The sequence below is a fragment of the Sus scrofa genome, chromosome 13 (genome assembly GCF_054392235.1).
Source record: "Sus scrofa isolate SSC_HxYL_T2T_F1_AM1 chromosome 13, Sscrofa_HxYL_maternal_Yorkshire_Landrace_v2.0, whole genome shotgun sequence".
Taxonomy (NCBI): Eukaryota; Metazoa; Chordata; class Mammalia; order Artiodactyla; family Suidae; genus Sus; species Sus scrofa.
In genome coordinates, this window is record NC_139395.1 from 106,162,694 (window position 1) to 106,181,464 (window position 18,771).

Consider the following 18,771-nt stretch of genomic DNA (forward strand, 5'->3'; position numbering starts at 1 on the left):
TTTCAGAGTGTACAGCCTTTTCTACAGTGATAGGTGGAAAAGGAGCTCTCTTAAGGTATTCACAGCAAGTGAGGCCAATTATATATTGAGATCAAAAGGCAAGAATGTGTGTTAGAAGAATAGGACAAGATGATAACAGAGACATGTACCACTTTGACCTTGTAACATCTACCAAGTCTCCTCTCCTTATCTTAAGTCTAGAGGTGATTTAATGTCCTAATAAAGAGACTCACTAAAACTTCAAATCATCTCACAGATGGAGGGAATAGTCACATACTGATGCTGATTTTATACAGTAACGTAAAAATAAATAAGAACCAAATCAGAATGAAAGGATGTCTTTGTGTGGCCCAACAGCCCTCTGTTCCTCCTTCCAGGCTCTCAGCTGCTTTACTATTTGTAGGTAGCTTGTCCAAGCCCTGTAAAGATCAGAGATGGGCAAAGGGGGGAAACTGAAAAGGAAAAGCACCTCTGAATGATGATCTACCAGAAAAGGGGGTTTCTGGGAGGCCTGTTTGCAGAAGTGTAGCCAGCCCTGCCCATGGAAGTTACTTCTGAGATTACCGCTGAATTTCTGTAGTGAAAGTGGTCATTCTGTTTACCTTGAGGCTTCAGGAAACATAAGCAAAGCTCCCTAAATTCTTGAGACTACATTTAAGAAAGATTTCAGTATGTGGCAAACTTGTTTAAACAAGGGCTACTTAGCAGTAGGAGGCTTCTGTTTCTCTTAGGTGGAAACCTTCGTTGTTCCACAAATCCAGGTAAAGGGGAATGAAGTGACATAAAATGTTTCAGTCATTTTGGATCTTGGGTCACATAATTTTTTTTTTTCTTTTTTTTGGCTGCACCCATAGTGTATGGAAATTCCTGGGCCAGGGATCAAATCTGAGCCTCAGCTGCAACCTATGCCACAGCTGCGGCAACACCAGATCATTAACCTACTGCACCACAGTGGGAACTCCTGGTCACATAATTGAAGAACATGGTGGAATGGGATTTATGAAACCAGAAGACAGCTGTTAAAGTGTAATAGGAGCCTATGAATTGCTTTCTGTCTCTCCCCGCCCCCCCCGCCCCCGCAGCTAGCATTTCAATGGCAGAGTTTCATTTTAATCTACCTAGTGAGTGGACTGGTTCCTGGTGAAATGCTAGGTCTTGGGATTGTGCTGTATTGCTATTTTCCAGATGTAGACTATCACATATGCCTGCAGGACTCTCTTTGGGTAGAATTTAGTTGACCTCAGGGCTGTGCAAGGCCTGGAAATACATTTATGTTAATTAAAAACATGCCAAATTCTTTTATCTTCTGTGTAATTATACACAGTGACCCATTTTTCTCTTATACATAGACCACCTTCCACTGGTTAATTGTGTGCTGTAATTCTGCTTTCTCCAAAGAAGAGAAATTATTCCTTCATAATATTTTGATGAAATTAACAAAGCTTTTGATAATATTAAGTAATTTTTTTTTCAATTACCTTAAAATTTTTTTTGGTCTAAAATGAGGTTTCCTTTCAATGAAGTAATTTAGCCCGGTGAGTGCTTGTCATCTTGAAATGGCCAAAGTGTTTCTTCACCAATGATCCTGTGTTGTAGGAGAAAAATGAAGAATTAATTAAGTTAAATGAAGACCAGAATGTTTTTGTTGGAGAGGTATGTATGGTAGCACTATGTTTTTTAAATTCAGCTTGCCTAATTGTGAAATATTTCAACCCATGCATTCGTTGCTGCTTTACTGTACTTCATTTTGGTTTTCATTACTAATGATTGATTGTGGACTTGATATAAATACTTGTGGGACATTTGTAAACTCTTGAGAGACTTGAACATGAAGTATTTTTAGTTATTGATTTATTTATTTTTTTCTCTTTATGGATTTGGATTCACAAATCCATTCCTTTGAATTATGAGTTTGGGAGTTCCTGTTGTGGCTCAGTGGAAATGAATCTTGTTAGCATCCATGAGGATGCAGGTTTGATCCTGAGCCTCGCTCAGTCGGTTAAGGATTTGGCATTGCTGTGAACTGTGGTATAGGTTGCAGATGTGGCTCAGATCCCGAGTTGCTGTGGCTGTGTTGTAGGCTAACAGCTGCAGCTCTGATTGGACCCCTAGCCTGGGAACTTCCATATGCCATGGGTGTGATGCTAAAAAAAAATTAAAAATTAAAAAATTAATAAAAAAAACAAAACAAAGTGACTAAGATCTCTGTTGAGTAATATTGTATGGGATGCAGGACAGTACTGAGTATGCTGCGGTCAGGAATGATTCACTCAGGACAGTGCTTCCTGGTGCAGAGGGAAGGAAGAGCAAGGGATGGCATAGGTGGTTGGGCTTTCGCTGCATTTGTGGTATTTCATCTTTTAAATTGTGTAACAACTCTGACTAAATCTTATTATCACTGGGTGGCTGAGTGCATTTGTATTACCAATATTAGTTTCTGTACTTTTGTGTACTTGAAATAGTTTATAATTAGAAAAAAAATGTATATGGCGAAGGAATTGCTTTCACATCATACCTTAATCAGTACCTACCTATGATGGGCATTTTCCTGCCTGTTCTTTGTTCAGTTCTTGTCAAGTGACAGTCTGATGTTTTCTACTCTCTCCTTACTGTCCAGACATCAAAAGCTTTACTACAAGGTTCCCCAGATCTTTTCATATGAGATAAATATTTGTGTTCTAGATGATTCTTCTAACAATAGGGAACAGTATAGGTGTGTGTAGTCATTGTGTACATTTCTAAACTTACCAAAACCATTTCCTGACTATTGCTGCTTTTATCTCCCTTGCTGTAATGTGTGACTTTTTTTGTTTTGTTTTGTTTCCTCTTTTGGTGCCAATATGTGATATCCTAGATAGTTTCCAGAGCAGTCATAGTGGGTTAAATAGAGGGTTTATGTATGGGCTACTTACTCACTCTTATAGTCATACTTTATAATATTTTACACCTTACAACATGTTTTGTATTTTTAAAATATTTCATGCTATTAAATAATATTAATTCTAAGTCTCTCATCAAGCTTTCTGGCCTTTCTTTTTCCATCATCAATTGCATTTTTATAATTTCTTGCCTCCTGACTTTTGGTCCTGCCTCTCTCTCAACATTGCAGCTTCTTAGAAGTGGATAAACAGTGTCCTCTGCTTCTAGGTCATCGACCTGTTCAAGAGGTAGTCATTATAAGCATGCTAGTTTATTTCATAGAAGTTACTGTTTTTTGTCTCTGTAAATGACCATTCCCCCCTTGCTTCTCAGAAACCTATTTTCCACTTGTTGGCCTATCAGATTCTCACAATGGCTAGTTAACCCCTCTCCTGCTTTCCCGTGGTCTCTGTCTGGCCTACGCTCTCTCGAGGCTCAGCCAAGGGGAATCTCACTTTGTTTTGTACTTGAAAGATTGAGTTCCCCTCATTTTTCTTCATCGCCCTGAACATTTGATGTTTGGTACTCACCACACTCCTTAAAGGCTGCAGGGACCTCATTTCTAAATTAGTTGTCCCTTTCTCAGTTCTGTTTCCTGACCTCTCTGCAATAGTTGATGGTATTGATTGTTGAACTCTTCTGTTCTTAAGGTACATTGGAGAGCCTTTGGCTCGTGTATACAGCGGATCTTTCTTTGCCAAGACCTTTTGTTCATGTGCTCACTAAATCCATCAGAGCATGTTTGCCAGGCACTGCAGAGATATATAGGCCATAGGGAACTCTCAGGAGGATCTTAGTCTAGGAAAGGCAGAATAGAGTGGTGTTTCCACGTGCAACAAGGAGTTGTCTTTGAAGGAGGTGGCCAGGGACAGAGGGAGCACCTAGCACCTTCCAGCTTTAGGAATGGTGGTATCAAAGCAATCTTCTTGGGTCATGGGACAGTGAAGGTTGGCAAATGAGTTGGGTTTAGCCAGTCAAAGAAGAGGAGGGAAGGAGTGTTGGACAGAGAGAACCACTGGGCACATGCATCAAGACACACGAGAGGACAGCACAGCAGGGGGATGTTCATTGCTCAAGCTCTTGAGTAACATGATAGAATATTGTCAGTGAGATAGTGTTATCACCATTTTGCCAAAAAGGAAACCGATGCTTAAAATGGTTAAGTAACTCATGAAAGGTGACCTGGGCAGCTAACACTTGGCTAGACAGTATAGAAATTTAGGTCTGTCCGTCTCTAAGCCAGGTCTCCCCTACGCCTGAGGGAAGTCAGGGACGCATGCCTTGTATGTGTTAGTGAGCGTGTGCATGTATGCAGGCCCTTCAGCATTTTTTCTAGAGTATTGCTTTTAGGAGTCACTTATCCAGTATTTTTGAAAGGAAGGCACCCATGTACGTGTGAGTTTGTGAGGGTGTATGTCCAGTTGTTGATCTAGGTTTTAAGGGTCTCTAAGATGTGGATGCCTCAGTTTCTCCAGTTGCCTTCTGGTTACTCCAGCATCATGAACCACCATTTTATTTGCCAGTTTCTGAGAATGTTTGAAAATGAACCTGTTTCTGACTTTTGATTCTGTCTCGTGCACTGAGGTCTAAGGAGAGATCTATAATCAAACCATTACAAGGGTGATTAAATCACAAGGGTGATTAAAACAAATGACATTAATCAGTCAGTGGTGGAGTCTCTGTTGCTGGAGGAAGCCCAGATCTGCCGCTGAAGTTTGGCTGCTTCACGTGATTCCCTGGGCATGAAGAGATAAGGAGGGCTCTGCTCCTTTCTACTTCTCTCTCTCTCGCTCTCTCTTTTTTTTTTTTTGGCCATGCCCAGCCATGCCCATGGAATGTGGAAGTTCCTGGGCCAGGGATTGAACCCACGCCATAGCAGTGACAGTGTTGTATCCTTAACCTGCTACATCATCAGGGAGCTCCTTATTGCTGCTTCTCCCCATCAAGCCAGTTTTCTCTTGTATGGACATGAGCTCTTGATTAGTTCTGACTTGATTCTCCAAATTCCTGGCCATCATGGCCCATTGACTTCACCTTCAGTTAGAACCTAGGTCAGTGACAAACATGCCTTAGTTTGACTTATAATTGGATGAATGCTGGAATCTCATACTTTAATTGAGGAGCTGTGGTAATTTGTTCTCACATTAGAGATACTTGCGTGCCCTCCTTAGGCTGAATGACACAAACATCCTCTTCCACCAAAGCATAGTATAAGCTCAGCCCTGTCTTGACTGCCAGGCCTTCCTCCTGGGCCCTCCTGTTTATAGATTCCCAAACTCACAAAAACTAAAACAGTTTTTGCCTCAAACAGAGCCCACCTTCCATTATGTGAGATAACGTGTGGTGAGTTCCTGTGGCTAGTAAGCTGATTATGCACAAACTTAGTTTTTACTTTTAATCCCAACCACTTCCCTTAAAATACTTGTGGCAAAATTCAGCAAAGAGCAAGACTGGCACCTTATAGAACCCTGGTCTGTCTTCACATTTTGCACTTATGCGAGCAGATCACAAGGGTTGCAGGACTTCTGGGACACCCATCCTGAGCCTCTGTGTCAGGAACTGCACATGGCTTGTTGGGATGGATTTGGAGTGGGGGGTTTCTATCTATGGTCTTTGGCAAAGCCCAGAGTTTCTCCCCCTTGGCATTGTTGACCTTATATTGAGTGAGCCGTCTGCTGCATTGAAAAGATGTTTAGCTGCATCCCTGGCCTCTATCCACTAGGTGCCAGCAGCAGACAACCACAAATACCTCCAGACATTTCTAAATGTTCCTAGGTTGAGCTGAAATAGCCCCTTAATGATAGTTTGTATTTGTTTTCACTTTGACGTAGAAAGGAAGAGAATATAGTCACCTCTCTTATTGATGCTAAACCTTTACTATACATTGAGTAACTCAGCAGCAATAAGTAATTCAAAGCTTAGGTCTCAGACTGTGAAGTGGTTTTCTTTACTGCTCTGATGGAGTAATGGGCAGACAGCGCAGCCCATTGGTGATTCAAAGCATCAGTGTTGGATGCACTGACCCTTGGTTGGAAATAGGGCTGAAGTTGTCAACAGCTATGATTTTGGAAGAGTTACTAAGTGCCTCCTCGTTTCCTTTTTTCCATCTCTAAAAACGAGAGGGTAGTAGTTGCTACCTCACAGAGTTTCTATTCCTGTAAGAATCAAATACCTGGTGCCTGGCGGTATATGACTCAGAGGGGATGTTGGGGGTTCAGGGAGTGACTCAGCTGACAACAGAAGAGTTGATGTCTCTGGGAATTTCATTTGGCCAGGACTTCCCCTGGGTGGAGCTCCCACGGTGCCCTACTTCCCCACATTTGTTTGAAGTGGATGTTCTTCTGAACCGAAACTCCGGCTGCAGGAGGCACTGCAGATCCTTTGCACAGGGCCCCGATCCTCGGTTATCTGCCCAGCATTGTTAGCCTGGGGGAAGCTGGTAGGGGTGGGGTGTGGTGTGGTGGGAACTTTAAGGTCCCTGGGTTCTAGTCACAGGAAGCAGCACCCAGCAGCAGGGGGTATGAGTGAAGTCCAAAGCATTTTGTGCTCTTCCGCTAGATTCCTGACTTTTTTCCCCAGCCTGTTCTTCTGTAGCATTGTTTTGGAATATGGTTCTATTCCCTGGGGCCAGGCAAGGAAGTGAATCTCTGACCTCTTTTTGCTTCACTGAAATGGTGTTTGCATTTCTCAATTAGGCATGCGGTACTCAGATGTTCAGATCTTGGGGCCTCGGGCAGTAATTCATATCCCTTTGCTAGGGAGATGGGGAACAGATTTTCATTTCTGAGAAACCAGCACCTTTAACTGGTTAGCTAAATATCAACCACCAGTATGTTTGTTCAAGATTCAGGCTTACATTTCCAAAGGGAAAAAAAATAACCACAAAGGGCTTTAAATGGGAGGGTAAATACTACCGAGAAATGATTGTCATACACTTTAAAACCTAAAACTTTTGTGTTTCCTACCTGTAACCTTGGATTTAATAAAATATTCTGTGATACTAACTAATGAATCGGGAAATTCTTTAAATGAATTTGTATTTTATTTAACACAACATATGACAATGAAACAACTATATTCATTTCAAAATGACTAGGACTTAAATGTAAAAGATGCATTTTTATGAAGTGTAAAGATGGTGCTCAGAGTACATATGAAATGAAAGAGCTTTATTTTTTTATGAATCCTAGGCCCATCCCAATGGAATCCATTGTTGGATGTACGTGGCCTTTTTAGATTAATCATTTTGTGATTAGTTCACTTTTCATTTGGATTTCAATGTGAGTTAATCAAATATGTTATAAGAAGGTTATCTTACATCTTGCCATGCCGCAGTGCGAGCTATTAGATGCCATTTCCTTATCACTTCAGATACAACGTCTGAATAAATAGAATCTGATAATAAGTGCTACTTTTCAGCTATACCATAAATTGGATTTTTCGTGCTCATGACCTGCTTAGACCAAGCCCAGCTTTGTTTTAATCCATGTTTTTTGTGTTGTTGTTGTTTGTTGTTGTTGTTGTTTTTGTTTTTGTTTTTTGTTTTTTGCTTTTTAGGGCCACACTTGTGGCATATGGAGGTTAGGAGTCAAACTGGAGCTACAGCTGCCGGCCTACACCACAGCCACAGCAATATCAGATCCAAACCTCATCTGTGACCTATACCACAGCTCATGGCAAGGCTGGGTCCTTAACCCACTGAGCGAGGCCAAGGATTGAACCTACAACCTCATCGTTCCTAGTCAGATTCATTTCTGCTGCGCCATGACGGGAACTTCTTTTTCTTTTTTTTTTTTTCCAACTGACTTCCCTTCTAATCTTTTTTCCTTATATTATTGCTTTCATTTTTTTTTTTTTTTTTTTTTTTTTTGTATTTTCTGGATCTACCTAGAGGCTACTTTCCTCCAAGGTATAAACCTGCATGAGTTCTCAATAAAACAAAGTAAAAACTTGTAGGTCTTGAATTCCTGACACTTTAATAGCTACTAACTTGCTCAAGCCTTTTTCAACCTTAAATAACAAAAGGAAAAAGCCTCTTTAGGTGGAGAGTAGTGATTCCTAGTATCAGTGAGCTGATCTTGTTTCCAAGTATCCCTGCTTGCTAAAAGGAACACTTAGGCTCCTTGGAGAAGTGACTGATTTCAAATCAGGCACAGAGAAATTAGAGGTTAATTGATGACTTGTGAGCAAAAAGCAAGGATGTGATCAGACTAATGGGGAGATGTCAAACTGGGACATGGGAGCTGACTTGGTGAAACTTCTAAATTCAACAATTTGAATAGCAATAAGAATGTCAGTAATAGAGGAAAATACTTTTTTTTTTTTTTTTTTTTTTTGTCTTTTTGTCTTTTCTAGCACCGCACCTGTGGCATATGGAGATTCCCAGGCTAGGGGTCGAATCAGAGCTGTAGCCTCCAGCTACAGCCACAGCAACTCCCGGGATCTGAGCTGCGCCTGCGACCTACACCACAGCTCACGGCAACGCCAGGTCCTTAACCCACTGAGCAAGGCCAGGGATCAAACCCGAAACCTTATGGTTCCTAGTCGGATTCGTTAACCACTGAGCCACGATGGAAAAACACTTTTAAAAACAAACCAAGCTCAAGAGTTTAGTGGCTCAGCGGTAACGAACCCACCTAGTATGCATGGGGATGTGGATTTGATCCCTCCGACGTTGCTGTGAGCTGTGGTATAGGTCACAGGTGCAGCTCGGATCTGGTGTTGCTGTGGCTTTGGTGTAGGCTGGGAGCTGTGACTCTGATTGGACCCCTAGCCTGTGAACTTCCATGTGGCACAGGTGCGGCCCTAAATTAAAAAAAAAAAAAAAAGAGAGAGTTGATAGTGTTATTAAAAATACAGATTAAAAAAAGGAAGATGAAGACAGGGACAAGCTCTTCTTTACAGACTAATAAACGGTAGTAGGAATGATAGAATTAAAGTCAGCAGTTTTCAGCCTCAGTGTAATAACTGATTCAGGCAACCACCTTCAGTGGTTGTGAGAAGTCTTTCAGCGAAAGGCCACAGAGAACAGGATGTTCCAGTCTAAAAGCATCTCTCCCAGATCATTTAGAAAAACAAAGAAAAATGGTACCTTTTCAGTAGGGATAACTGCCAGTTACCAAATGATTGAACTTACCAAAATTGGGATAACTTTATATTTTGTGCCTCCCAGTATGACTCAATTAGATGTACATAAAGATACCTTGTTAAAAAGCTAATCATGAATAAACAACCAGACACATTCAGAACATGGATCATTCTATAAAACAACAGCCTAGACTTTGTAAATAAATCAAGCCCATAGAAAGCAACCAAACATGATGGGGTGGGAGGGGTCAGTTCTAGATCAAAAGAAGCCAAGGAGAGATAATGTGCCATGTTAACTGTGACTGGGGGCAGTAGAGGATAATGCTATAGAAACTATAATTTGGGACAGTTGTGTGAATCTAAATACAGACTGCTATTACTGAATTGTCTTAATTTCTTAGTTTGTCTTAATTTCTCCAGGTATAGTAATGGCATGTTCAAGTAGGAGAATAGTCTTAATTTTCAGAGATGCATGTTGAAGTATTTATGAGGGAAGGATCATGACTGTCTGCATCTTATATTTAAAATGGTTTAGTAAAAGACAGAAATTTAGTAAAAGAAATATGTGTTTATATGTGTGTATACATGTGATTTTTGTTGATATGTATCACTATACATATGCATATACATTTAGATATATGTATGTATTATCTATATGTGTTAGTTTTGAGGGAAGGGTCCCCAGCTCGGTCCCCAGCTCAGTGCCTGACATATAGCAAATGCATACCAGTCCCTTACACTTCTCTGCTACCCTCCTCAGCTTTTCCTCTCAGTCACCTTTGGGAACTTCTCCGCCTGTCCTTAAATTAGTGTTTCTTCTTCTGTTCCTGGCCATCTACTTTTCTTATTCTTCCACATTCTTCTAAGCCAAAACAATCTTTGTTTAGAGCATTGTCTAAAATTGTCATCTACCACATGTGCTTTTGGCACCTTTATCAGGCAGGATTCTAAGTGTTAGGGATCCTGCCCTCTTGGAGCCCAGAGCCTGGTGGTTCTGGCATCCTAGCAGCCTTCTCTCCCCCTCCCCTGCCGAGCACCTCTGTGTTTTCACTTCCTGCCTTTAAAAACAAATAACTTGGAGTTTCTGTCATGGCTCAGTGGTTAGCAAATCCAACTAGGAACCATGAGGTTGCGGGTTCGATCCCTGGCCTTGCTCAGTGGGTTAAGGATCTGTGAGCTGTGGTGTGGGTTGCAGACTCAGCTCGGACCCCACGTTGCTGTGGCTCTGGCATAGGCTGGCAACTACAACTCCGATTGGACCCCTAGCCTGGGAACCTCCGTGTGCCGCAGCTGCAGCCATAGAAAAGACAAAAAGACAAAAAACACAAACAGATGACTTGACTCTATATGAACATAGATTCCATTATTAAAATTATTCATGGTGTATGTAGTCTTCCAGGACTTTTTAAAATCATCAGCTCAGCATTATGGTTCTGAAGTTTATCACTTCAGAAAAGGAATTAGAAATAATTGTAAAAAACATTCTATATCTGAGCATTTTAATTCCTAAATATAGGCCCTAGAGACTCTCTTCCAGAAGTATGCCAAGTATGTACAAGGATGTATATGTACAAGGATGCTCCTAGTAACACTGAGATGGCAAAAATGTCAAAAGAGCTCAACTGATTATTGACAGGAGAATGGGTTAAAAATTTTACTGAAGTTTTGTGCAGCAGTGAACGATCTATAGCTGTGCACTTTTAAACCCTCCAGTAGACCTGATAAGACAGAAGTAATCTTGTTTAAAGTTGAGGAAACTGAAGTCTAGAGAGTTTGAATAACTTGTCCAATGTATAAGAATTAGTCTGTTGTGGAACTGACATGTGGATCCAGGTCAGTGTCATTCTAAAGCCTTAACTACTAGGGATTATTGTTTCCTGTTGAAAAGTCTTGTTTCTATTAGCTTGTCTGTTCTATTGCAAGGGGAGAGAGCTTTGTATTTTCATCTAGCTCAGCAAATGGTTCATTGTAGGAGTTGTGTCAATTTCTGATGAATGACCTAAAACATCTTTATTTTACATGGGAAGAAAGCTGTGTAAGGGAGCTTGGTGCTTTGAGCAAGTTCTGAGATGGTAACCAGAGCACCTGCCATTGGAACCCAACTCTTCTTCCAAGATCTCAGTGACTGTAGCATCTGACCTGTATATTCTTCCCTTGGTTTCATGCCTCCCCTTTAATAGGTGGCCTGGATGATATAATGTCAGCATAAATTGGATTATTACTTGGGATTATTATGACCCCAAGTTCCTTAGCCAGGGGCCCCAGCAGAGGCCTCTCTTCAGTTGTGTGGCTCTTTTACCTATAAAATGAATCTGATCAGCCTGCAGCAGCAAAAGTGCCAGCAAGCTTTCTTTTATGTCTTAAATGCAGCTGACACGATCAGCTTGTAGAAAAGTGCAGGTATGTTTATGTGGGGGTGTGGAGAAGGTAAAGGAGCTGATATTTGTTGCCCCTGGCAAGTAAACCAATATGCCTTGTAAAACTAGATTATTGTATTTCATCCCCCACCCCCATAAAATAAAAATTGGAAAGGAAAATTAAAGCTTAACTGCCTAGCTATCCCTTTGAGCTTTTCTTTGCCTTCTATCAGTGCCGGGCAAAGCTCTGAGCAGGTACATGTTTTTTCTCCATCCCAAATAAATCATGAAAGGCTTCTGTTCCTTTGTAAACTGGCGGGGGCTATTGGCAAGGATCTGCAAACACGACCAACCAGGTTTTGTCAGGCAGTGCACAGGAGTGGCAGGAGTGGCAGGAGTGCCCAGGTGAGTTTGCTTTCACACTGTTACCATGGTGATGTCGAAGCCCAGTTCTATAAAGATGAAATTCACTGGGGCAGAAGCTCTCTGAGCTCTGGCCTCTGGTGGTTTCTCTCTGTCATCTTACTGCAGCTGCCTCATGTTGGTCTTTGTTAAAATGTCACCTTCTCAGGGAGGCCCTCCCTGTTCACAACACCTGACACAGCTAAGTGTCTACCGAGAGCTTTCCAGCCTCTTGCCATGTTTTAATTTCTTCAGAGCTATGTATATATGTTATTCAATTTATTTCCTCCATCACCCCCCACCTTAAAGGTAAGAATGAACTTATTTCTCTTCTTCACGGTTAAATTAGTGCCTGACGTGTAGTAGAAGTTCAGTGGAATTGAATTTATGAATGAGTCTACCTGGACAACTTTGGTCAAACTAAGGACTTGACTTTACTTAACTGTCAAACAATGAGTCTTTTCAGGACCTCAGAGTTTTACAGTTCCTATGTGTGTAATAGGTTAAAGTGAATAGATATTTTTAAAAAATTTTTGGTGCATAAAATTGGATTAACCAGTATTTGGTTTACAGCGTATTCTATTCATGCAAGGTTGACTTTAAATTTTTTTCTGTTATTTTTAATCACTTTAATAATTTCCCTCAAACTCAATAATCAAAACAAAAGTCAATTTGTTGGACAATAATGAATAAGTTGGACAATAATGAATATGCTCCATGTGACTGCATACTCTGTCCTCTCTCCCACATACCATCTCTCTGGCCACCATTTACTTTAAGCCCCATTTTTTCTTTTTTCTATCTATCTATCTATCTATCTATCTATCTATCTATCTATCTATCTATTTATTTATTTATTGGGACTCACCCACAGCACATGGAGGTTCTCAGCCTAGGTGGGTTGAATTGGAGCTACAGCTGCCTGCCTACGCCACAGCCACGTCAGATCCAAGCTGTGTCTGAGACCTACACCACAGCTCTGAGCAACGCTGGATCCTTAACCCACTGAGTAGGGCCAGGGATTGAACCTTCGTCCTCATGGATACTAGTCAGATTTGTTTCCGCTGAGCCATGACGGGAACTCCCTAAACCCCGTTTTTTTCATTCTCTTGCTGTTTTGTTTTATATTATTTTGTAACATCTGTGTATGAGTGTCTTGTATGTATATGTGTGTATATGAAATTGTGATCTTTTATGAAACATACATAATCATTTAGTGATTTAAGTATATCATACCACGTATTGTCCATGTTATTGAATGTTGCTGTAATTAATTTGTTTTGGTGACTATAACATTACATTGTCTGATTATGTCACAGTTCATTCATTCAGTTCCCTGTGTTTGGGATATTTCCAGGTTTTTGCCTTTCTGAACCATGCTAAGGTGTATATCCTTATGTATCCTGGTGAATGTGTGAGTTTCTTGTGTGTATAACTCTAGGAATTCAATTGCTGAATAATAGGTATATAAACAGTAAACTATAGGAAACAATGCCAAGCTATTTTCTAAAGTGATTGTAAATCCTATACAAATCCTCTTCAACATTTCCTCTTCTCAGATGTAAAAGTTACCACTTGTGAAATTATATTGTGGTCCTGATTTATATTTCCAGGATCACAGTGATATGGACATCTCTTCATATGATAATTGGTTATTTCCATGAGATATCTAGTCATATCTTTTGCTCATTTTTCTATTGGATTGCCTATACTATTACTGATTTGTAGAAGTTCTTCGAATATTCTTTTTTTTAGGGCCATACTTGCCATACCTGCGGCATATGGAAGTTCCCAAGTTAGGGTTCAAATAGGAGCTATAGCTGCTGGCCTACACCACAGCCACAATAATGCCAGATCCAAGCCACATCTGAGACCTACACTACAGCTCATGGCAATGCCAGATCCCTAACCCATTGAGTGGGACCAGGGATCAAACCCACATCCTCATAGATACTAGTCAGGTTCCTAGCCCACTGAGCCACAGTGGGAACTCTTCAGATATTCTTGGTACCTGCTTTGGTGGATATCTGTTGGTTAGTAGCCTCTCCCAGTTGTAATTTGTCCTTTTACCTTTAAAGCAGATTTTTACAAACAAAAGTTACTGATTTTAATGTAATTAAATCATCATTTTTTCATTGTTTTAAATGTGATTTTTGTATCAAAAGAATATGTCAGAATCTCAGATAATTGTTTTTACAGTATGGTCTGTGGAACCATGTGATCCTTGATACTTTTTCAGAGGGTCCATGAAGTCAGCCCATTTTCAAAAGAATACTAACATGTTGTTTGCCTTTTTCACTCACTGTGCTAATATCTGTTCTAAAGGTGCAAAACCCACAGTGTGTCAAACAAACCCGCTGGTATGTCAGCACAAATCAAAGCTATGTACCCAATTGTCTGTCATGTAGTCGTTGCATACCTTACTGCCACATGGTCTTAGTAAACAAACAAAAAAAAGCCAAGTTCACTTTAGAATGACCATGATGAAATAATACATATTGTTCATTTGTTTAAATTTTAAAGTATGTATCTTTTAAGTGTTTTAATAGGAATTGTTCACAAGACATTGTTGCTGCAGATGATGGTTGTTTAGAGGAACAACACTTGAGTGAGTTTCATACTGAGTTAGATGCTTTTTCATGGAACATTATTTGTACTTGGAAAAATGATACACAAATTATAGTAATTCAGACTTGGGTATTTGGCCATCATTTTCTCAAGATTGAATGAATTGAGCCTTCAAGTCAAGGAAAACAAATGGCAGTAATTTCCAGTGTTTAGACTGAGGTCAGTTCCAATATTAATACTGTTTTTTGTTTCTTTCTTTTTTTTTTTTTGGCCTTTTTTTAGGGCTGCACCTGCAGCATATGGAAGTTCCCAGGTTAGGGGTCAAATCAGAGCTGCAGTTGCCAGCCTACACCACAGCCACAGCTGAGTAAGGCCACTGAGTAAGGCCAGGGATTGAATCTGTGTCCTCATGGATAAGTCGGGTTCATTACCACTGAGCCAAAAAGGGAACTCCAATACTAGATTTTGATACTACGTAATGAAAGGTATCTATACTTTGAAGTCCTGGATGAATGTACCTTTCTAAATGAACAATGATAATATGGTATAAAATCTGGCTGGAATAAAAGATTTCTTCAAAGACCAAGTTACATTGAAGGATTTTAATGTAACAGAAATATTCATATATGTGAACTTAGTTTCTGCTTTGCAACCAGCCTTTAAGAAACTGCCCCTTTTTGAATTTTTGTGTGGTACCAAGGAAGAAAATCCAGAAAGCTCTTGATATTTCTTCTTTGTCCCATTACATGTCTGTGAGAGAGTAGATTTTCTTCAGTGTACTTTAACTAAAACTACATTTTGAAACTGATCAAGTGCCAAAATGGGTATGAGAATTTTAGCTGTTTTCAGCCAGATGTTAAAGAGATAAGCAAAAAACGTAGAATAATACCACTTTTCTAACTAGAACTTTTTTGGAAAAATATGATTATATTTCACAAAAAAATATTATTCATGTTAATATTTGATACTATTTTTTCAATGAATTAAAAATTCTATGAATTTCACAATTTAAATTTCTAATCTATTAAACATTTCGAGGTATAACTTATGCAAAGGCTCTTTGGGCATTTTAGTAGTGTTCAAAGACTCTTGAGACCCAAAGTTTGACAATTCTTAGCTGAAATATATTTTATTCTATTTTCTAATAAGGTTTTTTGGGGGGTTTGGCTTGCTATATGTCAGCTCTTCATCCATATGTGTACTAAACAGTAATATTAACCATCTGTAAATACCAAAAAAAAGACATCAGACCTTTATGAAGAGTGATTAAATGTGTAAAACTCCCTGGTCTCTCATGGTAACTCTCACACATCAGATTTCTTTCATTTCTTTATCTTTTCTTTAATTTCCTTCCTTTTTTTTTTTTTTTTTTTTTTAAGTTCGGGTTGTTGTTTGGTTGGTTATCCATCAACCCGCCAGACAGGTGAACTAAGCAAGGAGTAACTCTCATGCCTTCCTCCTACCTCTTTCTGTATAGGACCACCACCTGTGGGGCTCATGGGTCCTGACCCAGATGTCTAGGCTCCCTTGTTGCCAGGCCCACTGTTCTGGCCTGGAAGAACCAGTCTACTTGTTTACAGTGGTCACTGAGGGTAGTTGGCACTCAGGGGGTGTGTTGATAGATACTCACCACTTGGGTACTTACAGAATGCCCAGTTTTCTGTAGAAATGATAGGAGGCAAGTTGGGAGAAGTGCTTATTTCCCCTTATTTTGTGATTTCTTACTTGGCCCTGTGAGTGTCAGAGAGCAACTGTGGGATTTTCCTCTTGCCAGTACTACCTTTAACTTAATAAGTTACTAGCAAGGTAGGGAGAGGGAATTCCATTTTTATTGAGTAGCTCCTATGTGCCAGGTACTAGCATGTCTCAGTATCTTAGTTGCTCTTTGGGGTAGTAGCTTTATTGTGATGTTTTATAAATGATGGGACAGAAGAGAGTCAGAAAGGCAAAGGAGCTGAAAAAATGTAGCTCAAGGTCAGAGTAGATTCAAATTTAGCTGTTTGTCTGCTAAGTGCCAGCTTTTTCAACCATGCAAAAATTGCCTCTCTAAAAATCTGAGTCTCAATAATATTGACTATTTTATACAATGTGCTTATTGCCATTGTTACGTAAATACCTAGTTAAGGGGCAGAGCAGCCCTGCACAATCTTACATCTCTAATTTGTTTTTATGTATAAATCAAAATTTTTATTGGACACATTTATCTCCTTAGGTCAGAGACAAGATGGAGTAGGTGAAGGGGCAGTGGACTTGAAGCCAGATGCGTTTTTCCTTTAAGTTCAGTCTTTGGCCTCTATTAGCTATTTTATCCTGTTTGAATCATTGGACCTTTCCGGACCCCTAGTTTCCTAATCAGTAACAGAGCTGGTAACAGAAGTTCTGGGAGTCCCCACTGTGGCTCAGTGTTAAAGAACACGACTAGCAGCCATGAGGATGCAGGTTCAATCCCTGGCCTCTCTCAAGCATTGCTGTGAGCTGTGGTGTAGGTCACAGACGCGGCTCAGATCTGGTGTTGCTGTGTCTGTGGTGTAGGCCGGCAGCTGTGGTTCCAATTGGACCCCTAGCCTGGGAACCTTCATATGCCACAGGTATGGCCCTAAGAAGTGGGAAAAAAAAAACTTCTTTCCTAGTGTAATGTGGCTGCTGGAAACACCCAATTTTGTTAACTGAATCTGTGCTTTAAAAGCAGAGGAGTGCCTAAGGGAATAATTATAAGTCTTAAATCTCACTGGCATATAAAAATTATGTAAGTGATCATTATTGATATTTCCTTTACCCACAGCTTCTGGGGCTGGCTTCCTCTTGAGGCTGTCTCTTCTATTTTATTGGGTTGAGTCATATAAAAATGCTGATATTTGACTATTTTTTATTTGCAAAAAATGTCAATTTCATATGAATCATGCCAATACATTTAGTAGTTATTAGTAAAATTCTACCTGAACTGTTAAAATAAAATTTATATAATTGTACCAAAGGACATATGGCAAAAAGTAAGTAAGCCTAGATGCTGGCTATGTTTTACAAGACAGACTTTTACTCTGGACTTCCTCAGGCTATCTGAGGATACTGCGTGACTCTCTAGTAGTGTTTGAAAGGTTTTGTGTTGAAGAAGCACCGAAGGCCACAAGGCATTTTCTCCAGAATGGGTGGGGCTGATGCGGAGAGTTGGCTGGAACTGAGGAAAGAGATGCTGCATATGCCAGTCTCTTCATTATAATTATGTTAGGTGTGAGACCTACCTTTATGTCTAAGTATAGATATATAGATTTTCTCTTGTGAATGCTCTCGTTAGGCAGGGAGAACAGGCAGGAAAGTGGTAGGTACGAAAATTAGTTAGAAGACTTGAGGTTGCAGTTTCTCCATGTAGAGAGTAATTTGTTAAAAAGGAAGTCATAACTTAATAAAAAAATACTAAGTTTAGTGATTTAAAAAATTTTTGTGGCAGAGGGAAGCAGGTGTTAGTTGCTGGTAACTTATGTTCTAAATCTATGCCTTCCTTCAGTTGTAGTGTTCTTACACTTTCTCCAGAAAATAAGGCTTTTTTTTTTTTTTTTAAAGATATTTTCCTTTTGGCTGGAAAATAAACTGGAATGGCTTCTAAGCATTGATTAAATTTTAAAATTATCTTTAGTTTGGATTTTTTGGAATTGACTACTGAGTTTCTAGAAAAGTAAGCAATAGAATAAGTTGTACAAAGCATGAATTAAATTTTAAAATTATCTTTAGTTTGGATTTTTTGGAATTGACTACTGAGTTTCTGGAAAAGTAAGCAATAGAATAAGTTGTACAAATTGTGTACTGTCCTTGCCTCCTACAAATTAAAACTAGAAATGCTATCCATGGTTGATATTTAAATGTTTTGTGAAATCTCAGAGGACGAAATCAGAACTTAGGAATCAAGGACATGAAAATCAAAACCTAAGAAATTAATAAAAGCTAAAATAGCAACTGTGAGGCTTATTTAATTCCTGTTTCTTTCCTTTGAAAATCAAATTGTGACTCACCGTTAAATCCAAACCAGTAGCCCAGGCATTTAGTATTTCAGAGAAGACTTAAAATTCTTCCTCGCATGAAGTATTTTGCCTTTGGTTTCAGTTTTTAGTGATGCTGTGGCCTTCTGTGCTCTTAAACCAAACCTTCTTTTTTTCCCCCCTCCAGCATTTTAGTTCTTTATTGGACTCCTTTAGCTCAGAGGTTTAATCATAACCCAGCTGTATTTGTGCTCTGTACCATATCCAAAGCTGATTTTAACTCTCTATCCACACACACACAATACTGCCATATATTTTACAAGCCGTATGATTATAGATTTTTTAAAATAGGAATTTCCAAAAGCCTTTGCTCATGAAAGAACGTCTTGCTTCATGCAATTTAAAAGAATGTTTACAGAGAAAAGTTAATTGGACTTAGTCTTTGAACCTGGAAGAGTCAAATCTCA

The 18,771-nt window shown here is 39.6% G+C and overlaps 2 protein-coding genes across 38 annotated transcripts in view; one reads left to right on the top strand and one right to left on the bottom strand.

Annotated features, from left to right (window-relative positions):
* Positions 1–18,771, top strand: part of MED12L (mediator complex subunit 12L) — a 354,400-nt gene that overhangs the window by 131,485 nt on the left and 204,144 nt on the right. The window lies entirely within an intron of this gene.
* Positions 1–18,771, bottom strand: part of P2RY14 (purinergic receptor P2Y14) — a 56,716-nt gene that overhangs the window by 6,722 nt on the left and 31,223 nt on the right. For all 3 annotated transcript variants that reach the window (XM_021069620.2, XM_084990064.1, XM_021069621.2), the window contains one exon: positions 1,479–1,585. The gene's annotated coding sequence lies outside the window, so the exon portion shown is untranslated. The remainder of the gene's footprint in view (positions 1–1,478; positions 1,586–18,771) is intronic.